This window comes from Lithobates pipiens, unplaced genomic scaffold (assembly GCF_037356315.1).
Source record: "Lithobates pipiens isolate NorthernLeopardFrog02 unplaced genomic scaffold, aLitPip1_a1.2 Scaffold_28, whole genome shotgun sequence".
Lineage (NCBI taxonomy): Eukaryota > Metazoa > Chordata > Amphibia > Anura > Ranidae > Lithobates > Lithobates pipiens.
The window spans coordinates 170,302,224-170,317,280 of NW_027507789.1; the positions used below are offsets into that span (position 1 = coordinate 170,302,224).

At 45.6% G+C, this 15,057-nt stretch overlaps 1 pseudogene; it reads right to left on the reverse strand.

Moving 5' to 3' along the window:
* Positions 1-4,580: 4,580 nt before the first annotated feature.
* LOC143934805 (keratin, type I cytoskeletal 19-like) lies at positions 4,581-12,988 on the reverse strand (annotated as a pseudogene).
* Between the last annotated feature and the right edge of the window lie 2,069 nt (positions 12,989-15,057).

A 15,057-nucleotide genomic window follows, 5' to 3' on the forward strand; every position in this document is an offset into this window, starting at 1 on the left:
GATGTGTCATCATGGGTCAAAGTTCTTTCACACTGTAAACACATATGTCCGCAGGGCTAAAAGCAGCAATAGTCCGCTGATCGAGCGAATGGCAAACACATAATTCGATGTGAAACGACTGCTGGACGAACAGTTCGGCCATCCCTAGGGCTGACTGCATTTGCAGAGTAGGCATGAGGGAGGAGAGTGTGCCTGTGTGTACTGATCAGGGCCATCCATCCGGGGTCTGGATTTCAATGGGAAATGGAATGTAGGAGACAAAAGGAGGAGAGGACTCACCAGCTTACCCTTGCAGTCTTGCAGCCCTAGGCACATTACAAGAATGCCTTGTGGCCACTTATATGAAAGCCTTTTTTTTTTTTATTTAGTATGGAAAAAACATGTGCATCATTAATACCACACACACAGCTGATTGCATGAACAAGATAGGATTTGTTTTATTGAAAATTTAGTAAGTGACAAGGACAAGAATGATGATCAAAATTCACCAGATTACACGTCTCCAAAATGCTACTGCTGGTTGTGACACACCTCTCTCCTCCACCCCCTCCTCTTTTTCTTCCTCCATGGCCTCTTCCAGTGCTCTGTCCTCAGAACCAGCGCTGCTCCGTAGGCATTCAAGGGGCTACGCAAGTACGCAGGCAAAATGATGCCATGCCGTGCTTGCGCTGGTTTGTTTTGGGGACATGAGCCACACTGGGGCAGATATTTTGTCAGCTCTGCAGGGGCAAGCTGTGAGGTGGTTGACACCATGCCAGCTTAAGCCAGGAATGGCACCAACCTCATCTCCGCCCTCCGACAGGGACAACTGACCCATGTGCCCTGTGTGGCCCATGTCCTTAACCTGGTGGTGCAGCGGTTCTTGGGCAGGTACCCAGGCTTACAGGATGTCCTGAAGCAGGCCAGGAAAGTCTGTGTGCATTTCCGCCGATCATTTAATGCCTGTGCTCGGCTGGCTGAGCTCCAAAATGAGTTGAACCTGCCCAAGAACCGCCTTATATGTGACATGCCCACCAGGTGGAACTCAGCGTTGGCCATGCTGCAGCGACTGCACACGCAGCAGAGGGCCATCAATGAGTACCTGTGCGACTATGGCGCCAGGACAGGGTCAGGGGAGCTCGTTTTTTTCTCACCACGCCAGTGGGGCATGATCAGGGATGCATGCACCGTCCTGTCACCATTTGAGGAGGCCACAAGGATGGTGAGCAGTGACAGTGCATGCATCAGTGACACTGTACCTCTTGTCCACCTGTTGGAGCATACGCTGCATGGAATAATGGACAGGGCACTTGGGGCAGAACAGAGGCAGGAAGAGGAGGACTTCCTTGCCTCTCAAGGCCCCCTTTATCCAGACAGTGTTCCTGCTGTCCCACCCATCACACAGGATGAGGAGGATGATTGGGTCAGCATGGAGGTGGAGGCTGGCACTCAGCAGCAGCAGCAGTCTTACAGTCCCAAGAAAGCCATGGACATGTACGTGGCTGGGAGGAGGTAGCTGCGGATCATGTTGTCCTTAGTGACCCAGAGGACTCCGGACTGAATGCCTCAGCTAACCTACGCTCCATGCCCTCCCTGATCCTGCAAAGCCTGCGGAAGGATCCTCGTATTCTTCGGATCAAGGAGAGGGACCATTACTGGCTGGCCACCCTTCTTGATCCACGGTACAAGGGTATGGTTGCCGACCTTATCTTGCCGTCGCAGAGGGAGCAGAGGATGAGACATCTCCGGGAGACCTTGCAGAAAGGTCTGTGCAACGCGTTCCCAGAGACTGGGAGGTTACAAACTCCTGGTCCTGGAGAATTTGGCCGTCTGACCAATGCGTTCAGACAATTTTTTAGTCAGCAGCCCCATGGTATGATCGGTTCCAGCAACCATTGCCAGCGTCTGATTTACATGATGCAGGAATACCTAGGGGCAAGGTCAGACTTGGACACCAGAGCTTGCACAGTATGCAATTGAGCTACTGGCCTGTCCTGCATCCATTCTTTCGGAATGCACCTTCAGTGCTGCTGGTGGCTTTGTAACCGATCACAGGGTGCGCCTGTCCACCGACTCGGTTGATCGACTGACCTTCATAAAGATGAATCAGTCTTGGATTACCCACAGCTACCAAGCACCTGAAGCTTATGTAACCGAATAATTTTTTTTGAAATATCACATCCCTTCAAGACTGCCTATGCTGATGCTGAGTGACTGTCCTGTTATGTTGATTGTCTATCCTCTTCCTACTCCGCTGATATGTTGGAAGAACATTTTTGGTTCTGGGTGATGCCACCAGCCCAATTTTTCAGCCCCTGTTTAACAGGGGCGTTTAATTACAATTTTTGATGCAATGCTTTGCAGCAGGGCTCATTCCTGCACTACAACTAGAGTATATGGGAGAGGTTGCAGTGTCGTGGCACCAGCACCAGTGCCTAAGGCCCAATTTTTCTGCCCCTGTTTAACAGGGGCATTTAATTACAATTTTTGATGCAATGCTTTGTAGCAGGGCTAATTCCTGCACTAAAACTAGAGTATATGGAAGAGGTTGCAGTGTCGTGGCACCAGCACCAGTGCCTAAGGCCCAATTTTTCAGCCCCTGTTTAACAGGGGCATGTAATTACAATTCTTGATATAATATTTCACAGCAGGGCCCGTTCCTGTGCCCACCGAGAGTAACTGTGAGGACTTATAGTGTTGTGGCACCAGCACCAGCACCACAACCACCAAAGGCCCAATTTTTCTACCACAGTTCAACAATGGCATGTAATTACAATTCTTGATATAATTGTTCACAGCAGGGCACTCCAGCGCCCACCAAGAGTCACTTAGAGGGCTTACAATGTTGTGGCAACACCAACACCTTGTTCCGCCATTTCTGCAGAGCATATAGGTCAGGCCCCTACTTTCAAACATCCAACTTACAAACGTCTCCTACTTGCAAACGAAAGGAGACAACAGGAAGTGAGATGAAAAAAGCTTACAAATAGATTTCTTTGACTGGAGCTACACTTTAAAAATTTACCAGTTCAAAATTACAAACAGATTCTACTTAACACAACAAACCTACACAGTCCCTGTCTTGTTTGCACCACCTGTATACTGCTGTTCTGAGTATATAGGGTTTGGGAGCCCCACGTCTTTCCTTTTTTTAATATGGGTACGGGTTCCTCTTAATATCCGTACAAGACCCAAAGGGGCTGGTAATGGGCGGGGGGGGGGGGGGGGGGCTACCCATGCTATTTTTCTCAATGATTTTCATCCATATTGCCGGAACCAGATATTACATTAAAAACGCAAGCAGTTTTAAATGACTTTTTTTCCGTTAAATGTCATTTTGTGCATGGACTGTTCTAAACACGTGGCACTTAACAGATAAACTATAGACACCCCCCAGGCACGATATTTAAAGGATTATTTCACTTTTTTTGTTCACTTTAAGTGAAGTTACTTTAAAGTCACTGCTCCCGAAAAATGTCAGTTTTTAAAACTTTTTTTTGCATTGATACATGTTCCCTGTGCCAGGACCCGGGCCCCCAAACCCTTTTTATGTCAATAACTTGCATATTAGCCTTTAAAATTCGCACTTTTGATTTCTCACGTTCGAGTCCCATAGACTTTAACAGTGTTCGAATGTTCACGCAAACTTTCAGTCTGTTTGCATGTTCTGGATGCGAACGGAGCCGGGGGTTGTTCGGCTCATCCCTAATGGACACACAGAGCCAGGTTGGGAGCAATCCCCACACAAGTGCCCCCCTTAGCAAGCTGCTGTGGTGGGCACTCTGCAAGGGAGAAGCCAGGAGAGCAGACAGAAGAGGTGGATTGGGCTTGCTTTGTGCAAAACCATTACACATAGCAGGTAAGTATGGCATGTTTGTTATGTTTGTTTTTAACCTCCTTAGCGGTGATCCCGAGTCTGGCCCGGGTTGGGATTTTAGTTCCACAAGTGGTAGAGCCAGACTCGGGATTGCGTCGCTGGATACAGGGAGGACACTGAGAAGTTACTTACCTTGTCCCCTGGATCCAGCGATGTCCTCCGTGCTGTGTGATCGAGCTGTCCTCCGCTCAATTCACACAGTGCTGAATGCCGCCGAGCTCCATTCCCTGCGACAATACGGCGCACGGGAGCGGAGATCGGCGCCAAATTCAAAAAAGTAAAAGTACACAAAAAACACACAGTACTGTAATCGTACAGATTACAGTACTGTATAAAAAAATGCACACCCCCTTTGTTCCTAGTGGTCTGTGCAGTGCCCTGCATGCACTTTTATATTATAAATACTGTTTTTTATGGCTGGAATTTGGAGATTGTCCATAGCAACCAGAAACTTTTTCATTGTTTTAGGATTTGATTACATTATTGAATAATTTTTATTATTATTTATTATATTATAAACTTTATCATACCCGGGATGTCTGCTAGACTTTTGTTTGAACAGATTTAAGAGAGTTATTCCTAAGAATTACAGGACTACAATATAAAACGCCAAATTTCCATGCAAAATAATTGTACCGCTTTCAGCACCTAAAACCAGAACGAATCATACCGCCAGGGAGATTAAAAAAATATAGGTTTACAATCACTTTAAGACAATATATGTTTACATACCATGGCTGTCTCCTAGAAAACTTTGACTTGAAGCGCTGAAATGTAAAACACACAGTAAAGAATAATGAAGAAATATATGGTATTCTGACTATTCTGCATGGCTTAAATAATATATTGGTAAACAAAATGGGAACATTTTATGAACTGTCTGGTTTTAGAAATAAGCTGCTCTCCAAATTGTATTGTTCTATTCTGATTGAATATTATAGCAGATAAATTATTTAAAAGTTATATTAAATATAACAATTATTTCTTTCCTCTTAAAAGATTCAGTGTGAATAGGTGTTGCTATAAATTGAGGACTGCATGTTTTAAGGAATATGAGTTCAGTTACTTGTCCTGTGTGAAATACATACTGGATATCATGACCCTCCAATAGGCGCTTATAGGTGGCGATCTCCATCTCCAGGTGAGTCTTTTGGTCCATCAGGATCCTGTATTCCTGGTTCTGACGTTCCAGGTCAGATCGCATCTAGGTCAGCTGGGACTCTACATTGTTGATCAAACATTGTAATTGGGCAAGTTGAGCCCCAAATGTGGCTTCTGTCTCTGCCAAGGTGTTTTCTAGAGCTGATTTCTTTGAAAGAATAGAGAAAGATTGTGTATATATATATATATATATATATATGTATATATATATATATATATATATATATATATATATATATATATATATATATATATATATATATAAACAGGTAAGTCTTTGCAGAATGAACTGAGGATGCAACCAGCAACTAGTCATTGACACAAACTTTATTAATTAGCTGGCAATAACACTTATGCCGCGTACACACAATCAAACAATCCGGTGGAAAAGTCCGGCAAACTCAAGTCCGCCAAACAATCCCCCCGTGTGTAGCCTCCGGCATACTTTTTTGACCCGAAAGTACAGCGGACTTAGAATGCCGTGTTGCACACCAATCTCCCCGCCGTACTCGCATTTCGGCGGACAATCCGGCCGTGTGTGTGCCAGTCCGCCGTACTTTTGAAATGAGCGGACTTTTCCCGTCCGGAGAAAAGTCCGCTCATTTCGAGCGGGTCTCCAGGTAGGCGGGGCCCGCGAAGGAGACGTCGCTGGCCCCGCCGCCTGGTATGGACTTAAAGGGGAACCCCAACACCGAAAAAAATCGGCGTGGGGGTCCCCCCCAAGTCCACAACAGACCCTTGCCCGAGCACGCTACCCGGCGGCCCCCCCACCCCAGAGCACCTTGTCATCATGTTGATGAGGACAAGGGCCTCTTCCCGACAACCCTGGCCGTTGGTTGTCGGGGTCTGCGGGCGGGGGGCTTATCGGAATCCGGGAGCCCCCTTTAATAAGGGGGCCCCCAGATACCGGCCCCCCACCCTATGTGAATGAGTATGGGGTACAATGTACCCCTACCCATTCACCTGTAAAATAAAAGTACAAAAAAAACACAACACACGAGATAAAATACTTTATTGCACAGCTCCGGGGGTCTTCCGTCTTCGGGGGTCTTCTCGCCGGACTCCTCCGCTATCTTCTTGTAGCTCTTTTGCTAGCGGAGGAGTCCGGCTTTCTTCCTCGCCTAAGAAGAACGGTAGGCGGCGGCGACAGAAGACCGGGCCACCGCCTGTAAAAGAGCTATAAGAAGGCGCGGTGGCCCGGCAGAAGAACCGAAGAGGGGGACAAGACCCCCGAAGTCGGGAGAAGAGGCCAGCGGCGAGGAAGAAAGCCGGACTCCTCCGCTAGCAAAAGAGCTACAAGAAGATAGCGGAGGAGTCCGGCGAGAAGACCCTCGAAGATGGAAGACCCCCGGAGCTGTGCAATAAAGTATTTTATCTCGTGTGTTGTGTTTTTTTTGTACTTTTATTTTACAGGTGAATGGGTAGGGGTACATTGTACCCCATACTCATTCACATAGGGTGGGGGGCCGGTATCCGGGGGCCCCCTTATTAAAGGGGGCTCCCGGATTACAATAAGCCCCCCGCCCGCAGACCCCGACAACCAACGGCCAGGGTTGTCGGGAAGAGGCCCTTGTCCTCATCAACATGGGGACAAGGTGCTTTGGGGTGGAGGGGGCCGTGCGGCCCCCCCTTCCCCAAGGCACCCCCCATGTTGAGGGCACGCGGCCTGGTACGGCTCAGGAGGGGGGGGCGCTCACTCGCCCCCCTTTCCTGGCCGGCCGGGTAGCGTGCTCGGACAAGGGTCTGCTGTGGATTTGGGGGGAACCCCCACACCGATTTTTTTCGGCGTTAGGGGTTCCCCTTTAAGTCCATACCAGGCGGCGGGGCCAGTGACATCTCCTTCGCAGGCCCCGCCTACCTGGAGACGCGCTCGAAATGAGCGGACTTTCCTCCGCGTGTGTGGGCGAGTCCGTTCATTTCGAAAGTACGGCGGACTTAGTACGCCGTATTAGTCCACTGAAAAAGTGCCATGTGTGGGCAAGTAGCCCGTTCGGAAATTCCGACGGACAGTCTGGCGGACGTCCGCCAGACTAAGTACGTCGGACAGACGGCTACGTGTGTACGCGGCTTTACCAAGCTGAGCTGGCTTTGCAGTTCAATTTCCAAGGTTTGGATGGAACGTCTCAAGTCAATGACTTCAGTTTGTACAGACTGGAGTTGTTCAGAACCAGAAGCAACTTCACAATTCAGTTCCTCAGTCTATATAAATAGAAAGTTTGTTAGAATCATGTACCCCGTAATATATGGAGGCTGATTTCCATATAGTTGTGTATATATAAAGTTAAAATTAGGTTTATTTCTGATCTTCTGTGAAGAAACATATCACTATTTTTTAATATACAGTAGCTAGTCTTAAAGTGGAGTTCCCACAAAAAAACAAAAACAAATTTAAAGTCACAAGCTACAAGTACTGCAGCTGCTGACTTTTAATAATCGGACACTTACCTGTCCCAGGGTCCAGCGATGCGCGGGATGGAAGCCCCGCTCTTCTACCCCTCTGCTGGCATTTTAACTGTGGGCGCAAGCCACGCCATTCTCCGTGACTGGCAGCGCAATCATCTGGGACCTGTCACATGTCCCATATGATTGCCTAGAGAAAGGGGGGAGAGCTGATCCACCCTTCCTGTGCTGAGGGAAGTGACGTCAGGAGCCCAGGCGCCAAAGAAGGCAGATTACAAGGGAACCCCTAGCAACAGGCATTAACAAGGTGAGTAAAAAAAAAACATTTTCTCCAAATGTTTTTTATTTTTTTTCATGCAAATTAATGTTTTTACTTATTTTTTGGTTGGAACTCCACTTTAAGTTGATTTACACATTTATATTTGTTTTTATATATTTTAAGTTATGCCACTAAATTTTATTTCCTTTGTGTACTTAGGCAACAGCCTTAAAGCCCAGTTGCACCATTGCCCCAATAAACACTCACATCCCTGATCAGGAAGCATGAGTGTGGCCAGTTGGCCCGAGTAGTTGTGACTGTGCAAGGGGTGTGGTGGACATCTGAAGGTTTCTGTATGAGAGCAGTGGTCCTGATGTTCACTGTAATCGGAAGATTGGAATGGTAAAGTACAATTGAGTATTAAAGCTGAACATGTTCTCATCAATATTTATTAATTATTGGAATATAACCATGAAGTAATAGGGCCTAATGATCAACATGTAATAGATTGCTATCCCACTATTTTTCTAACAGGTTCAACAAGCTTTTTTAGTCTACAAAAAGACGTACCCGTTGTCGTAAAATAGTTTCCACCTCTCTCAGATTCCGGTCCATCAGATTCTCATACTGCTCTCTGATCTCAAACAAGGTTCTATGCAGATCAGCCGATGGAGCAGCATCCACTTCCACATTGACCCTGGCACCCAACTGAGCTTGCAAAGTGTTGACTTCCTGTAAGTAAAAATGTTAGAAGCTAGTTGTGTGATGGGTGCATTTCTGCAGATCTCCTTAATGTGTGCTTTAGAACCTGTGTTGACTTGGCTTTTGGGCTTATGTCAATGTGCAAATGTAGTGGGCTTTCAGATGCATTTGAGAATAGTTTGAGACATTTCTGAGATCATTTAAAGTGTTACTAAACCCCCTGTGGAACCTAAGGGGTTAATCGTCTGCATTGTGTAAAAAGACTGTTTGATTATGGCTTCTCTGATCCTCCTCTTCTTCCATTATCCACTGATAAATGCTCAGTTTGTGTGTTTTGGTACAGAGTTTTCTTTTTCTTGGTAGAGTGCATGTGATCAGCACAGGGCCAATCAGTACTAAACAGACAGAGGGTCAGGAGTCTTAAAGTTTTATAGGACAGTCAGAAAATTCCTCCTACCAGCTTTAACCAGTGCTAAGCTGGACACGGATTGAAGACTGCTCTGACTACTGATGAGAAAATGTATTTAGCAGTTTTTATTTACTAAAATAATTTCATTTCCATGTTCTGTGTACTGTGGAAGATCAGATATAGTGAATGTAGTGTCCTGGGTTTAGTAACACTTTATGTTCATTGACAAATAAAAAAAGCTAAAAAAAATAACAAAAGGTGTTAAAAGTTGGGAATTTCCCACATATGGTCCAGGATGGCAGCTTATCTCTAAAGCAAAAGTGATTTCAACACATTTTTCACCTGTTTTGTAACAACACATTTTTCTTAAAATAAATGTCTGATTTAGTTGAAAAAAGGGTAACAGCTATCTCACCTCCCCCTGGTTCCTCTTAATTAGCTGCAGTTCCTCCTGAGGCCCCTTTCACACATGCGGATGGTATGTCCGTATTTCATCCATCCGTTTGCGGATGAAATACGGGCCATACATTCATCCCTATGGGATAGCGGGTGTCTGCATCCGCAGACACCCGCTATTGTCCACCTCCGCAAATGTCCGATTCTGCAGACGGAGGAAAATCCTATTTTTCTGTCCGTCTGCAGAGCGGATCGGATGAACACGGACACACGGTCCGTGCTCGTCCGATCCCCATAGAGGAGAGCGGAGAGCTGACAGGGCAGTCCCTGCACAGTGTGCGGAGACCGCCCTGTCCGAAGCCGGCTCAGCGGGGACAACGGAGCGATCCCCGCTGAGCGAGCGGATCTTCACGGGGCGGATCTTTACTGATCCGCCCCGTGTGAAAGAGGCCTGAAGGTTTTCTACTTGTGCCTGCAGATGACATATTTCCCTGTGAAGTTCTTCCAGGAGTAAACAAAGTCCATTCACATCAGCCTCAACACTGCTTGCCAGTTGGCGTTCCATTTCATACCTGGTGACAAAAAGAAGACAAAGCAGTTAATGCTGATATTGATAATAATGATGAAAGACATGAAATATAGAAAGGCCTACTTGTTTCTGAAGTCATCTGCTGCTAGACGAGCGTTGTCTATTTGTAATACAATCCTGGCATTTTCCACAGAAGTTGAGGAAATCTGGAAATGATAGGTGTTAATTATTTATTGCAAAGGATAAATTCATAGAGGGGCTGATTTACAAAGCATTTGCGCTATGAGTTGTGGCGCACGCCGACGCGCAGCGACCGTTTTCGTATTCACAAAGCATTTGCGCCTGTAACACAGTGCAATTCCCCATTTACTATGAACATGCCGACGCATGGGCGGCTACACGCTCCATGTGCCGCTATAGACCTGGCACATGGCATCTTCAGCTCAGAATTAAAAGAAGCTGGAACTGACAATAATATGGGGGGGATGTGGGGTGATGTGAGGAAGTATAGATATGACTGTCCAAGTAACAAATATGCCCAAAATAGAACGGAAAAGTAACTTTCTCTGAGCAAGCTTTCTGCGCCTGCAAATACACTTGGAACTGAGCTAGGTCAATTTATGCACTGCGCATGTGCAAGCAGCATTTGCGCTTGATCAAGTGCTCTGGTTCACCCAGCCAGCAAAATCTTAGTAAATGTCAAGCCACGTAGAATCATTTGCATAAGTTGAACAGGCACACCTCTCAACTTGACTTTTTTTTTGCGCTAGTTCACTTCTATGGGTTTTTTTAAGGCTATTTGCACACAGGTCATGTTAGCATTAAGAAAAAAAAAATGAAGAAAAAAAAAATGCGGGGGGTTCCCTCCAAAATTCTATACCAGGCCCTTCAGGTCTGGTATGGATATTAAGGGGAACCCTGCGCCAAAAAAAAATGGCGTGGGGGGTCCCCTTCAAAATCCATACCAGACCCTTATCTGAGCACGCAACCTGGCAGGAAAAGAGGGGGCGCCCCCCCTCCTAAACCGTACTAGGCCACATGCCCTGAACATTGGGAGGATGCTTTGGGGTCCCCCCCAAAGCACCTTGTCCCCATGTTGATGAGGACAAGGGCCTCATCCCCACAACCCTGGCCAGTGGTTGTGGGGGTCTTCGGGCGGAGGGCTTATCGGAATCTGGAAGCCCCCTTTAACAAGGGGACCCCCAGATCCCTGCCTCCCCCCATATGAAATGGTAAGGGGGTACAAAAGTACCCTTACCATTTCACCAAAAAGTGTCAAAAGTGTTAAAAATGACAAGAGACAGTTTTTGACAATTCCTTTATTAAAATCTTCTTTCATCTTCTTTCTTCTGGTCTTCTTCCTTCTTCCTTTCTTCATCCTTCGGTTTCTTCCTCCATCTTCTTCCTCTGATCCTCTTCTTTTTGCTCCGGTGTTCTCGAAGAAGAAACGCCATGGAGGAAGATGCCAGACGAGAACACCGGAGCAAGAAGAAGAGGATCGGAGGAAGAAGAAGATGGAGGAAGAAACCAAATGCTGAAGAAAGGAACAAGGAAGAAGACCAGAAGAAAGAGGATAAAAGAAGACTTTTATAATGGAATTGTCAAAAACTGTCTCTTGTCATTTTTAACACTTTTGTCCCTTTTTTGGTGAAATGGTCCCCTTACCATTTCACACAGGGGGGGAGGTCAGGAGGATCTGGGGGTCCCCTTGTTAAAGGGGGCTTCCAGATTCCGATAAGCCCCCGCCTGCAGACCCCCCTCTTTTCCTGTGGCCTGCCAGGTTTCCTGCTCGGATAAGGGTCTGGTATGGATTTTGAGGGAGACCCCCACGCCATTTTTTTTGGCGTGGGGTTCCCCTTAAAATCCATGCCAGACCTGAAGGACCTGGTATGCTCTTTGAGGGGAACCCATGCCATTTTTTTTTTTTTAAATTAAAGTCGCTTGGCCTGGGGGTGACTTAAAGTTGTGTTGTAAGTCGCCCCAAGTCGCTCTGTGATTCACACTCAAGTTGTGTCAGAGTATATTTACCTAAGCTTTGTTCTGTATCAATTAAGGTAGCTTACTCCATATCTATTATGGCTTGCACTGTAATATGACTTAAGGGTACATTTACACTAGCCACATGCTAAAACATTTTCTTTTAGCATTCAGCTGGTATTCAGCAATGGTGATGAGCGGTGCCATGGGTTTTACAACGCAAGGCATTGTTTACCTTTTTATTAACTTAATTGAAAGTGTACAAAGTGAACACTCCATTCAGGTCTCTACACAGCCCTGTGCTGCAGTGTCCTCCAGTGCCATCTAGTGTGCTACAGAAAAATGGCGCAAGTCTGTATTTTTCTGTAACACACATCAGAGTGCTCAAAAGCATGAACGAAATGCACCGAGACCCATTTTGGGTGCTGTATAAAACATGTAATCTGGTATCCTTTGAGATGCCTATTATGTATAATCTGTTCTTATATTTAAAATATGTAGGTGTCCGGGTGAGTTTAAAAAAATATAAATTGATCATTTATTTACCTGGCTTTGAAGCTCTTGAATGATTCTGAAGAAGCTGCTGTAGTCAGGTAAAGTGCTGGGCTGATTCCTCTCATACCACTCCCGGATATTCCTTTTAAGCTGGGCATTCTGTTGCTCTAGGAAGTGGACTTTGTCCAAGTAGGAAGCCAAACGATCATTTAAATGCTGCATGGTTTCCTTCCCATTGATATTGAACAAAGCATGATGGCTAACAATGCTTTTATGACTGCTGCTGTGAGCACCTCCATGAATGTGCTTGGATATGGAGATTCCTTTGCCTCCTGACCCTCCATGTACACTGGGGGCTCTATAGTGATTACTATGATGGACTTTATGGGAGCTTTCATGGTGGGGGGCATGGGATCCTCTATGATGAGAACCTGTAGAATGGAATCCATGGTGAGAAGTATGGGAATATCCATGATGTAAATTATGACATCCTCCATGATGAGAAGCATAAGAACCCCCGTGGGGATCAGAAGAGTGGGATCCTCCATGATGAGAGGCATGAGATCCCGAATGGTGGTGAAAAGAGTGGAATCCTCCATGATGGCTAATTGAAGATCCTCCATGAGGAACACCATATGTGTGGCTTGGGATCTTAGACAGATGACTACCAACATGGCAGCTTCCATGGTGTGATCCAGCAGAGGAGTGACCACCGTAATTCATGATGATGGATTTGGGTGGTACAGATGACCTAAAAGTGTGTGTTTCTAAATGGATGTCCTTCACAATATGTTCTCTTTTCATTCTGCTTTCTTATATATGGAAGACTGGGAGTGCCACAAAACATTCAATTACTAATATTAATGTTTACATGTATCTGACTGCTCATCTATTCACTGCTTTACATGCTTGCATTAGGATTTAACATTAAACGTTTGGTCTGATTGGAAAACTTTAGACAATTGTAAAACAACTTCACAATAATTAATTTATTACTGCCCAGTTTGTTAGAAACTTTTGCTCACTCCACCCTAAAGATATAACAATAAAGGAAAACCCAACTGACTTGGATGAACACACCTCAAATAAACCATTGAAAAATGCAATATTGCAATGATAAACTAATGAAAAGTTTAATCACAGTATGCAGTTGGTCTAAAGCTGGAAACAAAGCATCAGATTTATTTTCAATTTGATCAAACTTGTCTGAAATATATAACTACAGTGGTAAAGTGTCAGGTATTACCCAATCAATTCCATTTATATCTATTTAGGTAGCCTGTGCACTTATCAGCTGGCAAATGTTGTTTCTTTGTCTTAATAGCATTTCTCTATTCTGTAAAATAAAGAGTCAAGGTTTCAAAATATTCCTTACTGTATTATTTTACTAGAGGACCTGAGTTTTGGACACTGTTTAGGCAAATAGGCACAACCTGTAAATTGATTCCTATTGGGAGCGCAGTTAGACCTGAGAGAACCTCTCTGATAAAGCTTACCCAGTGTCATTAGTAAAGTTACTGGCATTGGCCCTAAATCATCAACCTGCTTTATCATTTAAGTATCACTAAAGGCACACTAAAAGTTATATTATAATACTGACTAGCAGGCCGCTTTAGCTTGTCTTTACGCTATTGTGTTGAAATGGTTTACATCCAAGGCTTTGGTTTCAGAAACACCTTTTAAAAACTATGACCAATAGAACCAATATGACCAAAATAGAACTAGCTGATTTGCTCTGGACATGAAAATATTTCCAGAACGTTTTTAAGGATTGTTTGTTTACCATGACTAATATTTCCACTTTCAACCACACTCATTTTACACACTTCAAATAATTAGTGTTCTTTAAGAATACACAGTGGTTTAGGTACATTGTTTATGCAGGTTCATTGCTAGATGAAGCTGTTCTGGGCAGACGTGAGTGATAATGCTCCTTTATAACTGACCTTCTATCATGCAAGTGTCGCACCCTCTACCTTAGGTAGGTAGGTTGCCTGGGGTAGTAGTTTTTTTTTTGTTTCAGCCAGTGCAGGTAAATTTAGGCAGGCCTAGATAAAAGCTATTCCTGTTTTTTTTTTTTTTAATCTAGGGGTGTCATCTCTCTTGCGCCTCCCTCTGATTTCTGGAAGGTTCTGTAAAAGAGGTGGGGAGAGAGGATTGGCGTGACATAGGGTGAATCTGTAAACCCCGACCAATCCCCAACTAGGATTGTCTGGGGGCAGGCCTCCTGTATATACTCAGGGTCAGCCTGCTGGGGGGAGGAGTTGTCGGGTGGAAGAACTGAGTGATGGAGTGTTAGGCTGTCATGGCCTTTGAGGGATCCCTCCTTCTGTGGGGAGTGATCTTGAGCCTGGGGCTCAGGAGCCGGGAAGGAACCTCTTCATACAACCCAAATGAGACCCCTGCCAGCAAATGGCAAATCCAGAACTGTTATACACTTATTCAGAGTGGGACCTAGCCATCTGCTGTCTGTGTTTGGTCACTTGGGCACGGTAGGTGCTGAGCGACATGTCTAGGCCAATTCTGCTAGCATCAGCATGCCTGCAAACTTCAGTTCGTTAAACAAGGAGTTACAGCAGCATGCACAAAGAGGAGCCTGCTTATCAGTTTCACAGGCACCTGGTCGTTGGAGAGCTGGAGGGCGGAGCCACACCCTGGATGAGACTAACAAGTTCCTGCTAGCAGCAGACATGAGACAGAGTGAGCAAGATGGCGGAAGGTAATTGGCTGATACCCACCTTACAGTGGCTGCCTGGGCAGCAGGGTAGGACACTTGTGGACACTTGTGGACACCGGTGTCCGTCTGGAGCTTCACCCTTAGGGTGATTGATGAAGCGGAGCGTTTTTTGCTTGTTCTGCCCGGATTTCCGGCT